Genomic DNA, 21,973 nt, shown 5'->3' with positions numbered 1-21,973 from the left:
AGTTTTGTCTATTAACATCAACCAGCTCCAACTGCGACAAGAAAAAGAGCTTAATAAGTGAGAACACTGTACTGAGAGGTGAAATCCAAGAATTGTATTAAAAGTGATCAGCACTGCATTTCTAATGTCAAACTGTCCCCACTTCCTGTCTTCTAAATAAATTTCTGAATATTTGCTAAAAACAAATTGTCTTTTTTGTGCCAAATATATTGTTTTGTACGCCCAACTTGCACATAAGCAAATAATATTGAAAAGAACATGTTTCATGATCATATGCTTGAGTGCAATTTTAGAAGTACACTTTGGTGTTTCAACTGGTTCATACATAGCCACAGCAATGAAGAAACATTTCTGCACGTTAGCTTTGTGCTCTACTCTTGAAATGCAGCTCCTAAATGATCATTTGTTAGATTATTTCAGTCACTTATATAAGCAAAGCATAAATTAAAGTGTTGGTTATCACATTTCTGTGCTTACATCATTATTGCGTAGCTGTCTTTTTTCTTCTCTTTGCTCCCCTCAGATCTCCCTGAGAACAGAAGGCTGTCCCAGCATTTGAACTTTCACTATGGAACCAGGATAAATGCATAACTGATTTAGACGTAGGATTCCAACATAATAATTCCATTCTCTTATGTTTCGTATAAGTTCTGATACAGAGGAACACACTGCATCACATGTTGATAAATACATATTTGTGTTTCTGGTTCCCACACTGCAAGATTCCTATCTCAGCCAGGCTGTCTGAACATAGGAAAAAATTAAGAGATCAAGTCCTCATGGGCTGTATGTAGCCCTCCTAGCAGTTAGCTCAGAATTACAGAATCTTTACAGTGCAGAAGAAGGCCATTCGGCCCATCGTGTCCACACTGGCTCCCTGAAAGAGCAATTCCCTCAGTTCCATTCTCCCACCTTCTCTCATAACCCTGTTCATTTTTCCTTTTCATATAACTGTCTAATTCAAGAGTGGCTCCACTAGGGTCCTGTTTATCCTTCTCATCATGACATGGTGTCCAGTGCTGCAAATTTAGCAGCACTTTTATCTTTTACTTTACAGGATTACAACCAACTACAAATACAGTTTTCCATTGCTAGCTCCCGAGCAAAAGCAGAGGTATTTGCAGAGAGATGACAACAGTGTAGGCTAAATGTGCTGTCGGATTCAGGCCACCTGGAGCAGCAGAGTAAACATGGGGAGCCAGTCCATCTAAGTGCAACCTCCCCAAGATGATCCTCAAGTGAAATTACAACAGAAAACACTGGAAATACCCAGCAGAACAGGCAGTATCTGTAAAGAGATAAAGTAAATTAATGTTTCAGGTCGATGAACTTGCTGTTGAACCATTAACTTTGTTTCTCTCTCCACAGATACCATCTGACATGTTAATTATTTCCAGCATTTTCTGTTTTTATTTCAGATTTCCACCATCTACAGTATTTTGCTTTTGGTCCACAAGTGAGTTCACTAAGGTCCACATTTTGCATCTGGTCGTGCAGATAGAATCTTTGTATTTGTGTGGGCCTCTATTGCTTCAGAATGCAAGCCCCTCCGACCATATCAGGGGCTGCTTCAACATTTACTGATGTAAGAAACATGCACAGCTAACCAAATAAACAGGTGCTCACAGGCCCACTCCACAAACTGGTCTCAACTGGGGCTACAATGAGATCAGAACAGAGCATAGAGAACAGCGGCACATGGAGATCTATCCCAAAACAAGAAAGATAACTTAATATAAAAACATGCCTTAGAGGTGCACGGTTCAAGGACAGAAGTAAATAAAAAAATTGCAAATCTAAAAGATATGGCCCAACCTTTAACATCTTTTGGCAAATTATCTATGCTTCTGGAAAGAATTCAACTTCGCTTCCATAGCTGTGTTTTTGGTAACAAAGGAAGTCTAGTGTAGGCAAAGAGATAATAAAAATCCTCCTCAACTGTAATTGGGTACAGTACTTATTTCCCTGGTCCCTTAGGTACTCCGCTACATTGACAGTACTCAGAGCGGAGCACCTCAGTCATTGCACTATAATCCTCTTGGTGTACAATATGGCTTTTAGGACTACTCATTTTATAAGTTTTCAGCCGGTTTTACAATTTTAAAAAAATGGTCTGGTGGTAAGTATAATTACACACAATGCTTTCGCAGGTGTGTACACTAAACAAAAAAGGCCAGTGGCTGGCTTTACCCACCACCAACCCCCAACTCCCCCCGCCGCCGATGGTATGCCAACAGGACAATAGGAATCTTTCAAAAAGCAAGGTTATGACGGTTATGTATCTCAAATCCATAACAACTGCCTTTTACTAAGTTTTTAGAATGACAGCGATGACCCATCTTAGAGTCTATTACAAACTATGCCTTCAAATGTTCGGGAGTTGAACAACTAAATATACTTTTTTTTAAAGGAAGGGATACTGTTTTACCAACTTTAGTTTGGTGCCCTCATCTGTTTATGTAACGACTCAATGCAGTGCACTGATGTTCAACATTCTTTGGCCCTCATAAATAAGCATAGACATTTCACCTTTCTGCATCTGTAACTGACTAATCATTCTATGATCAATGATATCAGTATTATTTGACAATGAAAAGTCATGCATCACCCAAGTTGCTTTTTTGGGTTTGAGTTAGGTCTGAAAATGTCCAGGATGAAGGATTTTGGCATAATTTTGGTTATGTCTAGACTATTTAGCAGTAGCTCAAAAATGCAAAGCCAAACCACAAGTGATGTTTTAATATTTAATACTATTGTGCTGAGATCACAAGCTAAATTTTCTTTATACATTTAAGACTTACCATTGCATTTAACAATGGGGAAGATTTCTGTATGCTATTTATTTAAAAATTGTAAACCTGGAAATAAAGAATTAATTTACAGTTCTTCTACAATGCAGAGGAAGTCTTACTACGAACAGGAACCAGAGGAAAAAAATCTAAATTAAAGAGAACATAAAGTAATAAAATGTCAAGCTAAAGTAATGTTGGGGCTGAAAATCCATAGCCTCTCATCTACCCCCACCTAACTCCAGTGGTAGTGAACCAGAAGTGCATGAGTTCAAATATGTAAATGCTAGATCCCAGCTTTATTTGGGGATTCCATGTGGCCTTGTAAGGGACAGAGACTTTGCGTGTACACAGCAGGAGCACTAATGTGGTAGAAGGGAAGGACTTTTTTTCAAAAATATTTGTAAAATTGCATGACATAACATTTCAAATTTGACATTACATAAAGTGCAATACAGGCCAGTTTCTTTCAATACAGTACGAGGTACCTCACTACACTTGACATTACAGGTTATGTTTATCGTGTACATTTACATTTCATGTGTCCCTCAGAAAACTATGGTGGGAGGGCCTTACACAGTGGTCTTTCCTTACTGAGCCTTTCTAGTGGCTGCCCCAAGCTTTAGTGCATTCCTCAGCATGTACTCCTGGACCTTGGAATGTGACAGTCTGCAACATTCACTTGTCAATGTCATGTATTCTTTGTGTTATTTTAAGCAACACAATGAGGTGTGTGGATTCCAGTTCGTTGAAGATCTCCAGAAGGTTAACAGCTAAACTAGTATATACAATACAGAGCAAACTATATACATAACCTTTGTCTCGGGTGTTACAGTTGCAAATTGACGATGGCTTCTAGTCACATGACTACATGCAGGTACTTAGCTCATTAGCATACTGAGTTCTTAAAGGGACATCATTCTTAATGCGATCCCCCTCCTTTTCAAAGATAAGTGTCGTACACTACAAGTAAAAACCCATAAAATTGGTTATACAGGGATAAAGATTATAAAATTTACAAGTATAAAGATAGGAATTGTAAAATTGACGAGTGCAGATGCTTAACAGTCCATGTTTCGTTTCGGTAGTTTGACAACTCTTCCAGATCTTTATAGGTATAACCTTCTGGCGATGTGGATTTCATCTTTGGTTGTTTTTGTTTTGCAGACAGGTTGTCAATGTGTCAGTCATTGTCCTGTTGTTCCGTCACTGCATGTTGGTCATGCACCATCATCATTCTCCCTTGTGTTTCGAGTAGAGTCGCCTGCATCTCAGAGAATTTGTGTCTAAGCTGTTTCTGTTTTTCTGTAGTTTCTCCCTCACTGTATTCAGTTTCTGTTGCTCTGCCTTCAGCCTGCTAGGAGCCAACAGACAATGCTTCAAATCATTCCTCCTTTGTCTCTTCAGGACATTGTGTGTCCTTCACCTCTCCTCATCCTCTGCATCTGAAGGCCTGGTCTCAGGGTCGAGGATTTGTTGGGGGAGGAGTACTTGGTCTCATGGAGGTATCTGTCTGTTCTGGCTCATTTTAGTGCTGGCAGTTCTCTAAAGAACAGAGGTGAGCATAGTTGTGCTGTTTCTGGATTTCCAGATTGCGCTGTTTGATGCTGGCCAGAGTGTGTGAGCAGGTTCCAGGCCTTGGAGTTTTCCACTTGGCAACGCTCCCCACAGCCAGCCTTTGCTTCTCAATGGTTACAATGTCAAACTCTTCTGAGTCCCTGGAGTGCGGAGAAACACTGCCTGTCGACAAAGAACTTTCATCATCTGAATGTGGATCTTCGTTCTCTTGTTGTGGCATCTCTGAGAAGGGGCTGATACTCTCCAAACCAGAACCACTAAGATCCTGGAAGAATTGTGAATCAATTTCAGATATAAGGGGGCTGGACACCGGCAGTGCGTCCTCTCTGAGGCGCAGTACGACATCGCCTTTGAAATCTTCCATGGCATCAAACCTGTCCGGGTACATTTGTTCTAAGTCCTGGACCGGCTCAATGCAGGTACCCTTGGTCTCTTCTGCTGTAATGGGTACCTTGGTGATCTCATGGCTAGTCACAATGTTGAGGTCCTTACATGTTGCTAGTCCTGCCACTGCTGGTCTGCTCGTGTCTACCAGGTAAAATATTTGTGGTTTCCATGCCGACTTGCCATAACTACATTGCATTTTTAGTGTGCCATTGCATGGAATGGGGGACCCATTGTATGCAGTTAACTTTGCAGCTGTGAGTTGTATCATTAATTTCCAACGACCCCGGTACATATCCTTCAGGATTCGGACTGGTAGGATATTTGCACTAGTTCCCGTGTCAATCTTAGTCCTGAATGTGCGTTTGCAAACTTTCTTTGGGCACATGATATTAATAGTAGCAAAAGCTTCCACTTGTTTGATTTCATCAACACAATGTGTCAGGTTCACAATGTGAAACGCCTGCTCATCTTCTGACTGAGAATCACTCCACTCTGAATCTTGTCTCAGGTCTATTTCGCTGTGAACTTCGTGTATCAGCTTGCATTTATGCAGGTCTCTGGTGCTCTCCTTGCTGCTGTTGCCATGTTGCTGTGCTTGACTTCTGTTTCTTTGTGTCCAATTGTGACTTCTGGCTGTGTCTTTGGAACTAGATTTCTTGCATATGCGGGCCCAGTGTCCTTTTGCACTGCACACCTTGCACAGATTTCGAAATGCAGGACCACTTCGCTGTGAGTGGGACAAACCACACTTATCACACAGCTTGCTTGCTTTTTGTGACCTGGTTAATCTGCCAAAACTGTTGGCTGCACTTAGTGCTTGCAGATGCTGTTGTTCAGCTACAATGGTTTCGTATTTCATAAGAACATAAGAATTAGGAGCAGGAGTAGGCAAGTCAGCCCCTCGAGCCTGCTCCGCCATTCAATACAATCATGGCTGATCTCATCTCGGCCTCAACTCCACTTTCCTGCATGTTCTCCATAACCCTTCAACCCATTACTAATTAAAAATCTGTCTATCTCCTCCTTAAATTTACTCAATGTCCCGATGCCCACTGCACTCTGGGGTAGTGAATTCCACAGACTCACGACCCTTCGAGAGAAGTAATTTCTCCTCATCTCTGTTTTAAATCTGCTACCCCTTATCCTAAAACTATGACCTCTCATTCAAGATTTCCCCACCAGAGGAAACATCCTCCCTGCATCTACTTTGTTAATCCCCTTAATCATCTTATATACCTCAATTAGATCAGCTCTCATTCTTCTAAACACTAGAGAGTAAAGGCCTAAACTGTTCAATCTCTCTTTATAGTACAAACCCCTCATCTCTAGAATCAATCTAGTGAACCTCCTCTGAACTGCCTCCAATGCAACTACATCCCTCCTCAAGTAAGGGAACCAAAACTGTAGGCAATACTCCAGGTGCAGTCTCACCAATGCCTTGTACAGTTGCAGCAACAGTTCCCTACTTTTATATTCTATTCCTTTAGCAATAAATGCCAAAATTCCATTTGCCTTCCTTATCACCTGCTGTACCTGCATACTAGTTTTCTGCGATTCATGTACGAGAACACCCAGATCCCGCTGCAACGAAGTACTCTGAAGTTTCTCTCCATTTAGATAATAATTTGCCTTTCTAGTCTTCCGACCAAAATGGATAACGTCACACTTATCCATGTTAAACTCCATCTGCCAGATTTTGGCCCATTCACCCAACCTACCCATATCCATTTGTAAATTTCTTATTTCTTTATTGCAACTTACTATCCCATCTATTTTAGTGTCATCCGCAAATTTGGCGATAGTATCTTCTATCCGTGCAACCAAGTCATTAATATAGATTGTAAATAGTTGGGGCCCGAGGACCGAACCCTGTGGCAGCCCACTAGTTACATATTGCCAACCAGAAAAAGACACATTTATCCCGACTCTCTGTTTTCTGTTGGTTAGCCAATCCTCGGTCCAAGCTAATAAATTGCCCCTAACCCCATGTGATCTTACCTTGTGTACTAACCTTTTGTGCGGCACCTTATCAAATGCCTTCTGGAAGTCCAAATATACTACATCTACAGGATCCCCATTATCCACTTTGCTTGTTACAGCTTTGAAGAACTCTAGCAAATTAGTCAAACACAATTTACCCTTCATGAAACCATGCTGACTCTGATGGATTGCCTTTTGATTTTCTAAAAGTTCTGTTATTACTTCCTTAATAATGGATTCCAACAATTTCCCAACTACAGATGTTCAACTATCCGGTTTATAGTTTCCTACTTTCTGCCTCCCTCCCTTTTTGAATAAGCATTTTTCCAATCCACTGGAACCTTTCCCGCATCCAGGGAATTTTGGAATATTATAACCAATGGATCCACTATTTCTGCTGCCACTTCCTTTCAGACCCTAGGATGTAGGCCATCAGGCCCTGGGAACTTGTCTGCCTTCAATCCCAATTGTTTGCTCTGCACTTTTTCCTTAGTGAAGAAGATTGTTCTATGTTCCTCCCTTTCTATAACCTCTGCATTACCTGTTACTATTGGGATGGTACTAGTGTCCTCCAACGTGAAATCTGAGGCAAAATACTGATTTTGCGTCTCCACCATTTCTGTGTTCCCCTCTATAAATCCCCAGTTACATCCTCTAAAGGACCAACATTCACTTTAGCTACTCTCTTCACTTTTATATACTTATAGAAGCTTTTGCAATCCGTTTTTATATTTTGCACTAGTTTTCTTTCATAATTTACCTTGGCTCTCTTTATTATTTTTTTTGTAACCCTTTGTTGATCTTTAAAAGTTTCCCAATCTTCTAGCCTGCCACTGGCCTTTGTAATATGGTATGCCTTAGTTTTTGTCTTTACGTTATCCTTAACTTCCTTGCTTAGCCATGGATGTTTTTCCCCCCTCTTAGAATCTTTCTTCCTCTCTGGAATATATTTTAGTTGGGAGGAATTGAATATCTCCTTAAACATCTGCCACTGCTCATCAACTGTCCTACCTTTTCGTCTTCCTGCCCAGTCCACTAGGGCCAAATCTGTCCTCATGCCTATGTAATTACCTTTGTTTAACTCCAGAACACTAGTGTGGGACTCCAGTTTCTCACCCTCAAACTGGATTTGAAATTCTAGGATGCTATGATCACTCTTCCCTAGAGCAGCCTTGACTATGAGATCATTAATTAATCCCACCTCATTACACAATACCAAATCTAGAATAGCCTGCTCCCTGGTTGGTTCCACAGCATATTGCTCCTAAAAACAATCTCTAATACATTCAATGAACTCTCCCTCAAGGCTACCCTTGTCAATTTGATTATTCCAGTCCATCTGCATATTAAAATCACCCAAGATTATTGCCGTTCCTTTCTTACAAGCCCCCAGTATTTCCTGGTTTATACTGTGCCCCACTGCGGATCTACTGTTTGGGGACCTTTAGATTACTCCCACCAGGGACTTCTTTCCCTTGCTATTTCTTATTTCTACCTAGACTGATTCTACGTCTTGATCTCCAGTGCCTATATCGTTTCTCATCACAGCACTGATCTTTTTCCTTCCATCTTCTAGCAACACATCAATGCTGTGACCTTTCTACTTCCCTAAGAGGTCTTTTTGAAATGCTTCAATAGGTGTTGAGATAATCACCAGCTCCATTATTCGCTTTGACACTCAGTTTCTGAAAAGTCACAGTCGTTGCCCTTACTACGGCATCTACTGTCGAATTGATCTATTGATTCCTGTGGCTGTTGCATGTAGAACATCAATTCCAGGTGATGAATTCTAAAATTTACTCTACCCGGAGCTGATCTTCTAAGACTTTCCATATCTTTACTGGATCGTTCTGGTCCTCTTCACATAAGCCAGAGGGAATAAAAATAAAATAATAAATAAATCAAATAAAATAAATAAAAAAATAAATAACCCCTCATTTCCAACTGCTATCAGTATTTTCATAGCCTGCTTCTCTGGTTCTACAACTGCTTGGTTTGTGAAGCATAACTGCAATCTTTGTTTAAAAAGTTTTGAACTCGGGTAGGATATCAATGGCCTTCCAGGTCATGCTGGAAAATTTGATACCCATCTTTCTGATGTTGATTTGCATGGTGCTCTATATTTAACTTTGTTCTGCTCTGTGTATGTGGGAGTCAGTTGCCAGCATTCGCCAGAGCTGGCGGGCAGCCATAAAGACAGGGCTAAATTGTGGCGAGTCGAAGAGACTTAGTAGTTGGCAGGAAAAAAAGACAGAGGCGCAAGGGGAGAGCCAACTGTGCAACAGCCCCAACAAACAAATTTCTCTGCAGCACCTGTGGAAGAGCCTGTCACTCCAGAATTGGCCTTTATAGCCACTCCAGGCGCTGCTTCACAAACCACTGACCACCTCCAGGCGCATATCCATTGTCTCTCGAGATAAGGAGGCCCAAAAGAAAGAAAAGAATGCCTTCAGCACTGTACTTATTATGACTCTTCTATTTGTGGTTTGAAACTGGTTTTAAAACTTGTTCTATTAACTCTGTGCTGTTCCTCCTTTAAGAATTTTTTTTTAGACAAGCTGTTTTGATGGAGTGTAATAGGTGCTTGACAGTGTTCTCTGCTTATTTTGCTTTCAGCTGCTCAGCTTGTATGTTTACACAGCCGTTCGATGAGCAGTTCAAGGATTTTCTCCATTGCTTTTTTTTTAAAGAGAGTTTGTTTATGTTCTTCACGTTTGACTGATTTAATGAGTTTTTCAGCTTGAATTCTTTAATACAGACTCTTCAGTGTTCAGAGTTTCCCGCACTTCTTGTTTTACTATCGGACTTCGTTTTTTTTTAGTTCGCCTTTCACAGTTTTCCTCTTTTTTCCCTCTGGCTCACACGGAGTCTTTAGAAAATGATTTTTTTAAAACTCTTCAAAGGCTTTTATTAACTGGGATTTCTTGATCATCAACACACTGACTCACCCTATTGTTTGCCCCTCAGCCAGGCTTCCGTTCTATGATTCTCAGCCTTCTAAGGTATGTGGCTTTCTTTCACTCTTTCCAGGTCTGTTACGACCAGGTGAGAAAGGTGTCTGGAGGTCCCTTTCAGCCTTCACCTGGTCTTATTGTAACAGGATTTAATTTTAAACACACCGCGTTTTGAGCTCCCCCTTGGTGAATCCTTGTTCACCGCTTTCCAATTATAAGGTAAAGAAATGAGCACAAACAGGCTTTCTTAGGTTTAAAGAAGAAAAGTGAAATTTCTTCAAACTTAAACTCTAATTTGGTTAACGTCTACAGATATACGCCGCGCCCCACGCTAGCATGCATATGTGATACGCACATGCAAATAGAGACAGAAAATAGAAGAAAAGTAAAGTGGAGATGTTTGAGGCAATATCTGAAGAGTTTCTTGTAACTGTGCTTCGAGCTCACTGTAGAGTGCTTTTGTAGGTAGTTCTTGCTTGTAAGTAATTCTTGCTTTTCGTTGTGGCCCAGTATTCTTCTTAACCTTGTTCACTGTAGGAGACTTTTCTCTCTCTTGAGGTTCCTGTGTCTTCAATGGATTCCGAAGCTGGTGAGAATGAGATGACAGCAGACAGGAGAGAGATGTTCTAAATCCAGGAGCCAGGAGCCATCTGTCTTCAAACATGGTTTCTCCAATTTTAAACTCCCCTAGTTGGCTAGCAGGTGGTCACGTGACTGACTGGGTTGACCAGGTCTCTTCTGTGTATTGGGAACAAGAACTGGTAAAAGCCTGCTTGGGTCTGTAAATGAGACCCGACCTGAGCCCGACAGAACCCCATCTGACCCTGAGCCCGGCCCGGCCCGAGTCCTTCCATTTTCTTTCCACGCCCGACCCGACCGGACCATCAGTTAACTTACCTTCTGTTTTTCACATTGTCCCTTACCTGCACAATCTTAAAATAACTGTAGCAAAACCACATTTAAAGTCCAAAAAGTAAATTAACATTAAAGTCACTTATCTGAGGTGGTGACAGAGCGTGTCCAATCCGGCCCGACACGACCCGAGCCCAAATGCCAGACCTGGAAGTGCGACCCGACCCAAACCTGACACACGTTGTCGGGTCCCGTCGGGTTCAGGTTAGGTAGCAGGCCTTTAGGGACTAGTTCCTTTGTTCCAACACTGTCTGCTAGTATGCAAAAATGTCTTTCTGGCAAGGGGCCTGGAAATTCCTTGTAATAGGCCCCTCTTCCAAGCAACAAATTTGAAGTTTAATGTCCATGCGGCAAAATTAATGTACCTCATTCTTGGCAGGTGGGGCCCTGCATGACAGATCCTTGTTTTAAAGTTTCTTCGCTTGTTGCTTCAAATTTTCTCTTCTGTTGTCTGTACTGCCTTTAAATTTTGCTCGTTGTTTTACCAGTGGTTTTCGATCTTAGATTTTGTTTTTTCATCACAGCTGCCACCATATCATGTGTTCTTTGTGTTGTCTTAAGCAACACAATGAGGTACATGGATTTCAGTTTGTTGAAGATCTCCAGAAGGTTTAGTAACATCTAAACTAGTATATACAATACAGAGGAAACTATATACATAACCTTTGTCTAGGGTGTTACAGTTGCAAACGATGGCTTCTAGTCACATGACTACATCCTAGTAGCATGCTCATTAGCATACTGAGTTCTTAAAGGGACATCACTCTTAATGCAGTCACACAACAGTCAACAGCACTTTGCACGGAAAGACCAGCAAATTTTGGGCAGACCAAACAGCATCTTTCACCGAGTTGATGGTCCTCCAGCAGCAATTGATGTTTATCTCAGTGTGCGTTGCTGGGAACAGTCCATAGACCACTGAGTCCCGCGTTACGGAGCTTCTCAGGATGAATCCCGACAAAAACCACTTCATCTATTTCCAGACCTGCTTTGCGAAGGCACATTCCAGAAGGAGGTGGGCAATGGTCTCTTCCCTACCACAGCTGCCTCGAGGGCAGTGGGTGGAGGAGGTGAGACTCCGGGCGTGCAAGGAAGATCTGACGGGAGGGTCCTTCTCACCACTGGCCAAGCTATGTTTTAGTGCTTATTTGAAAGTTCTGACAATGAAGCATTCGACCAAATGACTTTGACAGTCTGCTCAGGGAACCATCCAACAGGAGCCACCACCTCCTTTTCCCGCAAAACCTTCAAGGATATAACACGTGGACCATTGCCTGATGGACTTGAGTCAAAGGTGTTTCTCTGTACAAACTTTTCCACGAGGGACAGATGATACAGTATGGTCCTATAATGGAACGTTCCACTACAAGGTGGCAAGACCCACCATCCTTTGCAACACTGGGGGCAGATAAAACCTCAACATCTAGTGACACTTGGTGTTTGTGTACTCAGTGTCCACGAACAATTTGATGCAGAGGCACACAAAGGTGGCCTTCAGGGTGAGAGTGACCTTGCGTCTGTTTTTCTCACTTTATCTAGAGATTTGAACGTCGTGTCGCTGCGGGCCCGATCCCATTTTCGATCTCCATATAAAGCAAAAAATGGCTCAGATGACCGCCACGGCACAGGAGTGGGATATGGGCCAGACCTGTGCCACATAGAGCAACACGAAGAGCACCTCTGTGTAATTAAGAAAAATATAACTTCAGTTGTAGGTGGTACTAACATTTAATAAGCACAGTAAATTCTACCAAACACAGGAATTATTCTAAGGAAACAAAACAAAAAGTGCTGGAAAAATTCAGCAGGTCTGGCAGCATCCGTGGAGATAGAAGCAAAGTTAACATTTCAGGTCTCTGACCTTTCATCAGAACTGGCAAAGGTTAGAAAAGAATTAGGTTTTAAGCAAGGGAAAGGGAGGTGAGTGGGGGAGAGAACAAAGGGGAAGGTGTTTGATAGGGCAGAGGGAGATTAAATAACAAAGCTGTCCTGGGACAAAGGCAAAGAGTGTGTTAATGCTTGTGGTGAAAAACAAAGCATTAGTCCAGAAAGAGTGTTAATAGTGGAATAATGAGCAGCTCTGACATCATGAAAAGTAGGCACATGGTTAAAAAAAATATTTTAAAAAGGCCAGTTATGCTCTGAAGTTATTGAACTAAATGTTCAGTCCGCAAGGCTGGAGAGTGCCTAATCGAAAGATCAGGTGCTGCTCCTCGAGCTTGCATTGATGTTCACTGGAGCAGGCCAAAGACAGAAATGTTGGCATGAGAGAAGGGGGAATGTTGAAATGACAAGCAACCAGAAGCTCGTGGTCATGCTTTTGAACTGAGCGCGTGTTGAGTAATCTGCATTTAGTCTCCCCAATGTACAGGAGACCGCATTGTGAGCAGCAAATACAGTATACTGAACTGAAAGAAGTACAAGTAGGTGCAGAGAGCAGGGAGGGGGATTGTGATATACTTGAACAAATTAGCATTGAAAGGGATGAGGTATTAGCGGTTTTAGCAGGCTTAAAAGTAGATAAATCCCCAGGCCCAGATGAGATGTATCCCAGGCTGTTATGTGAGGCAAGGCAGGAGATTGCAGGGGCTCTGACACAAATTTACAAATCCTTTCTTGCCACAGGAGAGGTGCCAGAGGAATGGAGGACAGTGAATGTGGTACCATTATTCAAGAAGGGTAGTAGGGATAAACCAATTACAGGCCAGTGAGTCTAGCATCAGTGGTAGGGAAACTACTGGAAAAAATTCTGAGGGACAGGATTAATCTCCACTTGGCGAGGCAGGGATTAATCAAGGATAGTCAGCATGGCTTTATCGGTGGTGGGGGGGGGGTCATGTCTAACCAATTTGATAGAATTTTTCGAGGAGGTGACTAGGTGTGTAGATGAGGGTAAAGCAGTTGGTGTAGTCAACATGGATGTCAGTAAGGCTTTGATAAGGTCCTGTATGGGAGTTTGGTTAAGGAGGTAAGAGCCCATAGGATCCAGGGCAATTTTGGAAATTGGATCCAAAATTGGATTAGTGGCTGGAGGTAGAGGGTAATGGTCAAGGATTGTTTTTGCAATTGGAAGCCTGTGATCAGTGGTGCACTGCAGGGATCGATGCTGGGACCCTTGCTGTTTGTAGTGTACATGAATGATTTAGACGTGAATGTAGGAAGTACGATCACTAAGTTTGCAGATGACAGGAAAATTGGTGGTGTCGTAAATAGTGAGGAGGAAAGCCTTAGATTACAGGATGATAGAGATGGGCTGGTAAAATGGGCAGAGCAGTGGCAAATGGAATTTAATCCTGAGGACTGTGAGGTGATGCATTTTGGGAGGACTAACAAGGCAAGGATGGATGGTAGGACCCAAGGAAGTACAGAAGGTCAGAGGGACCTTGGTGTATTTGTTCATAGATCACTGAAGGCAGCAGCACAGGTAGATTAGGCGGTTAGGAAGGCATATGGGATACCTGCCTTTATTAGCCGAGGCATACAATATAAGAGCAGAGAGGTTATGATGGAGTTGTATAAAACACTAGTTAGGCACAGCTGAGTACTGTGTACAGTTCTGATCGCCACATCATAGGAAGGATATGATTGCACTGGAGAGGGTGCAGAGGAGATGCACTAGGATGTTGCCTGGGCTGGAGCATTTCAGCTATGAAGAGAGACTGGATTGGCTGGGGTTGTTTTCCTTGGAGCAGAGAAGGCTGAGGGGGGACCTGATTGAGGTATACAAAATTATGTGAGGCATAGATAGGGTTGAAAGGAAGAAACATTTTCCCTTAGCGGAAGTGTCAATAACCAGGGGGCATAGATTTAAGGTAAGGGGCAGGAGGTTTAGAGGGGATTTGAGGAAAAGAATTTTCACCCAGAGGGTGGTTGGAATCTGGAACACACTGCCTGAAGAGGTGGTAGAGGCAGGAACCCTCACAACATTTAAGAAGTATTTAGATGAGCACCACAGCATACAAGGCTACGGGCCATGTGCTGGAAAATGGGATTAGAATAGATAGGTGCTTGATGGCTGGCACAAACACGATGGACTGAAGGGCCTGTTTCTGTGCTGTATAACTCTATGACTATGACAAGTAAATTGCCTCTTCACCTGGAAGGAGTTTTTGGGTCCTTGGATAGTGAGGAGAAAGGAGGTTAAAGGGCAAGTATTACACCTCCTGCGATTGAATGGGAAGGTGCCGTGGGAAGGGACACGCGTTGGGGGTAATGGAGGAGTGGACCAGGGTGTTGCGGAGGGAATGATCCCTTCGGAATGCTGACAGGGGAGAGGAAGGGAAGATGCGTTTGGTGGTGGCATCATGCTGGAGGTGGCGGAAATGGCGGAGGATGATCCTTTGGATGTGGAGGCTGATGGGGTGGAAAGTGAGGACAAGGGGAACCCTGTCTCGGATCTGGGAGGCTGAGGAAGGCGTGAGGGCAGAAGTGTAGGAAATGGGCCGGACACAGTTGAAGGCCCTGTCAACCACATTGGGGAGGAATCCTCGGTTGAGTAAAAAGGAAAACATATCAGAAGCGCTGTTGTGGAAGTTGCATCATCAGAGCAGATGCGTTGGAGACGGAGAAACTGGGAGAATGGAACGGAGTCCTTACAAGAGGCAGGGTGTGAATAAGTGTAGTCGAGGTAGCTGTGGGAGTCAGTGGGCTTATAATGAACATTAGTGGACAGTCTTTCCCCAGAGATGGAGACAGAGAAATCGAGGAAGGAAAGGGAAGTGTCAGAGATAGACATTGTAAAGATGAGAGAATTGAGGAAATTGGAAGCAAAGTTGATAAAGTTTTTCAGTTCAGGGCTGGAACAGGAAACGGCACCAATACAGTCATCAATGTACCGGAGAAAGAGTTGGGGGAGGGCGCCTGAGTCGGGCTGAAACAAGGAATGTTCGACATATCCCACAAAAAGACAGGCATAACTAGGACCCATGTGGGTACCCATGGCAACACCTTTTACTTGAAGGAAGTGAGTGGAGTTGAAGGAGAAGTTGTTCAACGTGAGAACAGGTTCAGCCAGGCAGAGGAGGGGTGGACCCACCATCCGTGGTTAACTAAAGAAGTTAAGGAAAGCATCAAACTGAAGGAAAAAGCACATAATTGCGCAAAGATGGGTGGCAGGTCAGATGATTGGTCAGAATATAAAGAATGGCAGAGAATGACAAAAAGGTTAATCAGGAAAAAGAAATTAGAGTACGAGAGGAAGCTAGCTACAAATGTAAAAATTGATAGCAAGAGATTCTAAAGGTATTTAAAAAGGAAAAAAGTGAGTGTTGGTCCTCTAGGGAGTGAGAATGCGGAGTTCATAGTAGATAATAAGGAAATGGCGGATGAAATGAACAAATATTTTGCCTCTGTCTTAATTATAGAGGATACAAAAAAACATTCCAGTAATAGCTGTAGATCAGGAGGTGGAAGGAAGAGAGGAACTTGGTGAAATTACAATCACCAGGGAAGTGGTACTGAGCAAACTGATGGAGCTGCAGGCTGACAGGTCCCCGGGTCCTGATGGACTTCATCCTCAGGTCTTAAAAGAGGTGGCTAATGAGGTAGTAGATGCATTGCTGTTAATTTTTTTAAATTCGCTAGATTCTGGAAAGGTTCCATTAGACTGGAAAGTAGCAAATATAACCCCTCTATTCAAGAATGGGGGCAGGCAGAAAACATAAGAACATAAGATATAGGAGCAGGAGTATACCATTCAGCCCCTCAAGCCTGCCTCGCCATTCAATAAGATCATGGCTGATCTGCCCCAGACCTCAACTCCTCTTTTGTGCCAGCTCCTCATAGCCCCCAACTCACCAATATTTCAAAAATCTATCTACCTCCTCTTTAAATACTTTCAGTGATCTAGCCTCCACAATTCTCTGGGGTACAGAATTCCAGACATTCACTACCCTCTGAGAGAAGAAATTCCTTTGCATCTCAGTTTTAAATGAGTGTCCCCTTATTCTGTAACTATGTCCCCAAGCTCGAGATTCCCCCACTAGTGGACACATCTTCTCAACATCTACCCTGTCAAGCCCCCTCAGAATCTTGTATGTTTCAATAAGATCACCCCTCATTCTTCTAAAGTCTAATGAATAAAGGCCTAATCTGTTTAGCCGTTCTTGATAAGTCAACCCCTTCATCCCAGGAATCAGCCTAGTGAATCTCTTTTGAACTGCCTCCAATGCCAATATATCCTTTCTTAAATACGGGGACCAAAACTGTACACAGTACTCCAGGTGCGGCCTCACCAACACCCTGTACAGTTGTAACAAGACTTCCGTATTTTTAAACTCCAACCCTCTAGCAATAAAGGCCAACATTCCATTTGCCTTCTTAATTACTTGCTGCAGCTGTTGCTAACTTTATGTGTTTCATGCACAAGAACATTCAGATCCCTCTGTGTTGCACTTTTTTGAAGTCTCTCTCCATTTAAATAATAGTCTGCCTGTTGATTCTTCGTACCAAAGTGGATGACCTCACACTTTCCCACACTGCACTCCATCTGCCAAGTATCTACATCCCCTTGCAGATTCCTTATGTCCTCATCACAACATGCCCTCCCACCTATTTTTGTATCGTCAGCAAATTTGGATATATTACACTCTGCCCACTCCTCTAAGTCATTAATATAGATCGTAAATAATTGAGGCCCTAGGATGGATCATTGTGGCACTCCACTAGTTACGTCTTTCCAACCTGAAAAAGACCCATTAATCCCAACTCTCTGTCTTCTGTGAGTTAACCAATCTTCAATCCATGCTAATACATTACCCCAATACCATGAGCTTCTATCTTGTGCAATAACCTATTATGTGGCACCTTATCGAATGCCTTCTGGAAATCTAAATACACTACATCCACCAGTTACCCTTTATCAACTCTGCTTGTTTTATCCTCAAAAAACTCTAGTAAATTTGTCAAACATGATTTCCCTTTCACAAAACCATGCTGACTCTGTTTGATTGTGTTAAGCTTTTCTAAATGTCCTGCTATTTCTTCCTTAATAATGGACTCTAGCATTTTCCCAATGACCAATGTTAGGCTGACTGGCCAATAGTTTCCTGCTTTTTGTCTCCCTCCCTTCTTGAACAGGGGCGTCACATTAGCAGTTTTCCAAACTGCTGGGACCCTCCTGGAATCCAGTGAGTTCTAGAATATTTCGACCAATGCCTCCACTATCTCTGCAGCCACTTCCTTTAAAACCCTTGGATTCAGGCTATCAGGTCCTGGCGACTTGTCTGCCTTTAGTCCCATTAGTTTGTCAAATACTTTGCCCCTCATGATAGAGACTGTTACAAGTTCTTTCCTCCCATTAGCTCCTTGCTTATCTGATATCTGTGGGATGTTTATAGTGTCCTCCACCGTGAAGACTGATGCAAAATATTTGTTTAAATTATCTGCCATTTCCCTGTTCCCCGTTATCAATTCTCCAGTCGCATCCTCCAAGGGTCCCACGCTCACTTTAGCTATTTTCTTTCTTTTTATATACCGGTAGAAGCTCTTGCTGTTTGTTTTTATATTTCTTGCCAATTTAATTTCATAATCAATTTTCTCCCTCTTTATTAGCTTTTTAGTCATCTGCTGCTGGTTCTTAAAAAAATCCCAATCCCCTGGCCTACCACTATAAACAGCTAACTATAGGCTAGTTAGCTTTATGTCTGTAGTGGGGAAGGTGTTAGAATTGATCTTTAAGGAAGTTATAGCTGGGCGCTTCGAAAAACTCAAGGTAATCGGGAATAGTGAGCATGGTTTTGTGAAAGGGAAATCATGTTTAACCAATTTATTGAGGTTCTTTGAAGGAGTAACATAAATAAAGGACAGCCGTTAACCTACTGTACTTGGATTTCCAGAAGGCATTTGACAAATTGCCACATAAAAGGTTATGGCGCAAAGTAGGAGCTCATGGTGTAGGGGTAACATATTAGCATGGATAGAAGATTGGCTGGCTGGCAGAAAATAGACAGTATGTATAAATGGGTCGTTTTCTGATTGGCAGAATGTGACAAGTGGAGTTCCGCAGGGGTCTGTGTTGGGGCCTCAACTTTTTACAATTTATATCAATGACTTAGATGAGGGGAGTGATGGCATGGTAGCTAAATTTGCAGATGACATAAAGATAGGTAGGAAAGTATGTTGTGAAGAGGACAAAAGGAGGTTGCAGACCGATATAGATAGGAGTATAATGTGGGAAAATGTGAAGTTTTTCACTTTGGCAGGAAGAATAAGAAAGTCGAGTATTACTTAAACGGGGAATGACTGCAGAATTCCAAAGTGCAGAGGGATCTAGGTGTTCTAGTGCATGAGTCACAAAAAGTTAGTATGCAGATATAACAAGTAATAAGGAAGGCTAATGCAATGCTATCCTTTATTACGACAGGAATTGAAAATAAAAGTGGGATGTTATGCTTCAGTTCTACAGGGCATTGGTGAGACCACATCTCAAAAACTGTGTGCAGTTTTGGACTCCTTATTTAAGGAAGGATGGAAATGCTTTGGAGGCAGTTCGGAGGAGGTTTACTAGATTGACACCTGGAATGAGCGGGTTGTCTTATGAGGAAAGGTTGGACAGACTGGGCTTGTTTTCACTGGAGTTTAGAAGAGTGAAGGGAGACTTGATTGAAATATATAAGATCCTGAACGGTCTTGACAAGGTGGATATAGAAAGAATGTTTCCTCTTGTGGGTGAGTCCAAACTAGGGAGCACTGTTTTAAAATTAGGGGTCACCATTTAATGACAGAGATGAGGAGAAATATTTGCTCTGAGGGTTGTGTGACTTTGGAACTCTGCCTCAGAAAGTGGTGGAGGCGGGGTCATTGAATATTTTTAAGGTGGAGGTAGATAGATTCTTACTAGGCAAGGGAATCAAAGGTTATCAGGGGTAGATGGGAGTGTGGAATCTGAAACTAAAATAGATCAGCCATTATCTCACTGAATGGCGGAGCAGGCTCGAGGGGACGAATGACCTACTATTGCTCCTAAATCGTATGTTCGTATGTAACCCGCACCTGATGACCAGGTTCTTACCTGCAATGGAGAGGCAGCGTCGTTTCCACATTGACCAGTTTCAGTTTCACCTTGACCATACACTCCTTTCAGTTTTTGGTGCACGCCCCGGCCCTCCAGACCATATCCCCAGCACCTTCAGGTAGTCTGAACCGACAGTGAAAGGGACAAAGGATCGGTCAGGTCAGTTCCCAAAGAACCTGGTCTCAATCTTGATACAATTTACTTTGGCTCCCAAGGCCAGTTTGAACTGGTTGCAGATGCTCATGAGCCTGCAAAATGACAGCGGATCTGAGCAGAAGACAGAGACGTCGTCCATGTACAAGGAGGCTTTGACCTGAGAGCCTTCGCTGCCTGGGATCGTTACCCCTCTTATGCCCATATCCTTCCTGATGGACTCAGCAAAAGCAAATAAAGACAGTGGAGAGAGAACAGCCCTGTCTGACTTCAGATTTGATCTGAAAACTTTCCAATTCCCATCCATTGTTTGAAACCCCGCTACTGATTTTTGTGTACAGCAGTCGGATCCAATTGTGGATACCCTCCCCAAACACCACTTTGGAGAGCAGATCCATCATGTAGGCATGCAATATTCTGTTAACTAGCTTCTTCCTGGTCCAAGCTGATGAGGCAGGTGTCCATCCCCTGTCCCACACGTAGGTGATCATATCCCTAAATAGCGTGAGACTATCAGAGATCTTCCTGCCGGGTACGGTGCAGGTCTGTTCAGGGTGGATCACCAACTCCAGAGCAGACTTGACACGATTGGTGAAGCCCTTGGACAGAATTTTGTAGTCTATGTTAAGCAGTGAAATGGGGCACCAATTTCTGATTTCCTCCCTCTCCCCCTTCCGCTTGTAGATGAGGGTGATGATGCCTTTCCTCATGGATTCTGACATGTTGCTGGCCAGAAGCATACTCTCGTACACTTCAGCAGGTCTGGGCTGATCCAGTCCCACAGAATTGAATATAACTCAACCGGTAAGCCATCGCTTCCGGAGTTTTACTCGTCTCAAAAGGATCTGACGGCCTTTATCAGCTCGTTCAGACTTAGCAGTTTGTCCAGACTTTCCTGTGTACTGTCGCCTAAGGCCTCCATGATAGAGGTCAGGAAGGACTGGGAGGCCGTGCTGTCTTTGGGCTTCATGTCGTACCGCCCGACATAAAAGGATATACTGATCCTCAGTATGTCAGGCTGCAATGACATTACCGAACCATCTTCTTCCTTCAGGCTGTTGATCACAGAGCTCTCTGTGTGTACCTTTTGGAAGAAGAAAAGTGAGCACATCTCATCCTGCTCCATGGAGCAGACCCTAGACCGGATGATCTTGGAGGCCTCCACGGCAAAAAGTGAGGCGTGCTGGCTCTTCACCTCTTGGAGATCCTCGCTGACATTTTTTTTTTAAATTCTTTTACGGGATGTGGGCTTTGCTGTCAGGCCAGCATTTGTTGCCCATCCCTAATTGCCCTTGATAACTGAGTGACTTGCTAGGCAGTTAAGAGTCAATCACATTGCTGTGGGTCTGGAGTCACAAGTAGGCCAGACCAGGTAAGGATGGCAGATATTCTTCCCTAAAGGATATTAATGAACCAGATGGGTTTTTACAACAATTGATGATAGTTTTCATGGCACCAATACTGAGAGTAGCTTTCAATTCCAGATTTTTAATTATTTGAATTTAAATTCCACCAGCTGCCATGGTGGGATGTGAAACAATGTCCCCAGGGCATTAGCCTGAACCTCCGGATTATTAGTCTAATGCCATTAGCACAATGCTACCGTCTCCTCTATGTATTGACCCCCATCGACTATAGCAGGCAGGAATAAATTCTGCATGCATTTCTGGAGTTGGGACATTTCCCTCTATCTTTTTCTCTCACCTTGGGAACACCTTTAAGGATGAAGAACTTCTTGATGTTTACCTTAATCACTCCCCACCAGTACATCGGGGACTCAAAGAGAGATTTCACAGTTTTCCAATATTAGTAATCCTTTATGAGTTCCTCAATGTTTTTTGGGGTCAACAGTTTCACATTATTTCCATGTCTCCCTCCCAACCTTCTGGTCTTCCTGTAAATGACAGTGTTGCTGAAGACATCGTGCAGCTTGGCATCTTTTACAATTTCCATCAGGAGTCTAGACATAGCGTCCAGTTTGCTGTCGGCCCTGCCCAATTGCTGCATTGATGATGCAGTTGATGTCACCGCCTAGAATGACCGGACTGGATATCGCCAGAAGTAGTGGGAGCTGCTGCATAACGGTCAACCAATGCTGTTTTGAGCTGGGGCATACACGTTGATTAACCGGAGTGGAGCATTTTTATACATTACGGCTGCTGTGAGAAGCTGGCCGCCCATCACCTCCTTAACTTCGCAGATGGTGA

The 21,973-nt window shown here is 43.0% G+C and overlaps 1 protein-coding gene across 19 annotated transcripts in view; it reads right to left on the bottom strand.

Moving 5' to 3' along the window:
* The window catches only part of LOC137380025 (forkhead box protein P1-like), a 621,483-nt gene that overhangs the window by 183,835 nt on the left and 415,675 nt on the right, over positions 1 to 21,973 (bottom strand). The window lies entirely within an intron of this gene.

Source organism: Heterodontus francisci, chromosome 19, assembly GCF_036365525.1.
Source record: "Heterodontus francisci isolate sHetFra1 chromosome 19, sHetFra1.hap1, whole genome shotgun sequence".
NCBI lineage: Eukaryota > Metazoa > Chordata > Chondrichthyes > Heterodontiformes > Heterodontidae > Heterodontus > Heterodontus francisci.
This window is presented reverse-complemented; position numbering and strand designations above follow the sequence as displayed.